Raw genomic sequence first — 2,541 nt, 5'->3', positions numbered from 1 at the left:
CTGCCCCTAGTGGGGGATGTCTCCCAGTTAGGCTACTCAGGGGTCAGGGACCCACTTGAGCAGGCAGTCTGTCCATTCTCAGATCTCAACCTCCGTGTTGGGAGATCCACTGCTCTCTGCAAAGCTGTCAGACAGAGTCGTTTGCGTCTGCACAGGTTTCTGCTGCTTTTTTTGTTGTTGTTATTTAGCTGTGCCCTGTCCCCAGAGGTGGAGTCTACAGAGACTGGCAGGCCTCCTTGAGCTGCTGTGAGCTCCACCCAGTTCGATCTTCCCAAGGCTTTGTTTACCTACTTAAGCCTCAGCAATGGCAGGCGCCCCCTCCCCAGCCTCGCTGCTGCCTTGTGGTTAGATCACAGACTGCTGTGCAGCAATGAGGAAGGCTCCATGGGCGTGGGACCCTCCCGGCCAGGTGTGGGATTAATCTCCTGGTGTGCCTGTTTGCTTAAAGCGCAGTATTGGGGTGGGAGTTGCCCGATTTTCCAGGTGTTGTGTGTCTCAGTTCCCCTGGCTAGGAAAAGGGATTCCCTTCCCCTTGCACTTCCCAGGTGAGGGGATGCCTCGCCCTGCTTCAGCTCTCGCTGGTCAGGCTGCAACAGCTGACCAGCACCGATTGTCGGGCACTCCCTAGTGAGATAAACGCAGTACCTCAGTTGAAAATGCAGAAATCACCTGTCTTCTGTGTCGCTCGCACTGGGAGTTGGAGACTGGAGCTGTTCCTATTCAGCCATCTTGCTCTGCCTCTTAGTTATCCACTTTTATAAAGATTCTATTAGCCTAGACAAGAATTTATATCCCACTTTTATTGTCCTTTATCAAAAAACAAGAAGAAACTGTCTCTTAGTATTAACTGGCTACGCTTTCTTTCCATCTATTTATTCATTCCACAACAGTTATTGAATGACTTATCTGTTAAAGGCACTGTTTTAGGTGCTAGAATTAAATATCTCATCAAAACTGACAAAGTCCCTGAATTTATGAAATTTACTTCCTCAGTAAATTGTGAAAATCACCTGTGAAATAAAAATGAGCAGATGGCTGGGCGTGGTGGTTCAAACCTGTCATCCCAGCACTTTGGGAGGCTGAAACTGGAGGATCACTTGAGCCCAGTAGTTTCAGATCAGCCTGGGCAACATAGTGAGACCCCATCTCTACAAAAAATATCAAAATTAGCCGGGTGTGTTGGCGCACGCCTGTTGGTCTCAGCTACTTGGGAGGTTGAAGCAGAAGGATCACTCGAGCCCATGAGGTAGAGGTTGCCATGAGCTGAGATCACGCCACTGCACTCCAGGCAAGGCAACAGAGCAAGACCTTGTCTCAAAAATAACAGCAACAACAACAACAGGAAAACAAACAAAAACCCTTAATAAAAAAGAGCAGAAAATGGTAAATCACTTCTGAAGATTACTATTGACCACTTCTGCCATCCTGGACGTACATGTTGCTCTCTCATGAAGATACAAGCCCTTTAATCTGATCCAGCAATGTGACTTGCTTTAGACAACAGAGTGTGGCAAATATCATGTAGTGCCAGTTCTGGAGCCAGGTCACAATAGTCCTGGCAGCTACTATTTTTTGTTCTCTTAGAATCCAGCTTCCATGTAAAGGAGCTCAGACCAAAGTCCTGAATGATGAAAGACCACAGAAAGAGAGATGGAGACATGTCCTGCCAGACTCCATTCATTCCAGGATCCAGCAGTGTCAGTGAGGCCATCTAGCCAGAGTCAAACACACAGCAAGTGCAGCCTCTCAAGCAACCCTTAGCAGGCAGACACTGAGCAGAGGCGAGATGTTCGTGCTAAGCCCTGTTAAAATTGCTGACTCATGAACAATAGCAAAAATATTGTCGTTATTTCAAGCCATTTGGTTTTGGGTGGTTTGTTTGCAGCTATAAGTAATAGCAAGTGAAGTAGAGGAGAAGTCAAGAGGTTGGATTTTTGTAAAGCAAGCTCAGGAAGGGAGTATCAAATGTCTGGAATGCTGCTAAGAAACTGACAAGACAGCATTGAAGTGACCATGGGATTTGCCAGTCTGGAGGGGCCAGTGGCATCTCTGGGTAATCATTTCAAAAAATCTGATAATCATTTCAAAGGAGCAGTTGAGAATGAAATCCCAGTTGGCATGTGATGAAGAAAGAAGAGAGATCAGAAAGTGGAGATTTTGTTTATAAAATGCTCTGTGGTAGGAAAAGAAAATGTTTTATTATTATTATACTTTAAGTTCTGGGATACATGTGCAGGTTTGTTACATATGTATACAGGTGCCATGGTGGTTTGCAGCACCCATCACCCCATCACCTACATTAGGTATTTCTCCTAATGATATCCCTCCCCTAGTCCCCTACCCCCCGTCAGGTCCCGGTGTGTGATGTTCACCTCCCTATGTCCATGTGTTCTCATTGTTCAACTCCCACTTATGAGTGAGAACATGCGGTGTTTGGTTTTCAGTTCTTGTGTTAGTTTGCTGAGAATGATGGTTTCCAGCTTTATCCATGGCCCTGCAAAGGACATGGACTTATCCCTTTTTTATGGCTGCATAGTATTC

The sequence above is a fragment of the Rhinopithecus bieti genome, unplaced genomic scaffold (assembly GCF_001698545.2).
Source record: "Rhinopithecus bieti isolate Rb0 unplaced genomic scaffold, ASM169854v2 scaffold_26106, whole genome shotgun sequence".
NCBI classification, from domain to species: Eukaryota; Metazoa; Chordata; class Mammalia; order Primates; family Cercopithecidae; genus Rhinopithecus; species Rhinopithecus bieti.
Note: the sequence above shows the minus strand (reverse complement) of the source record.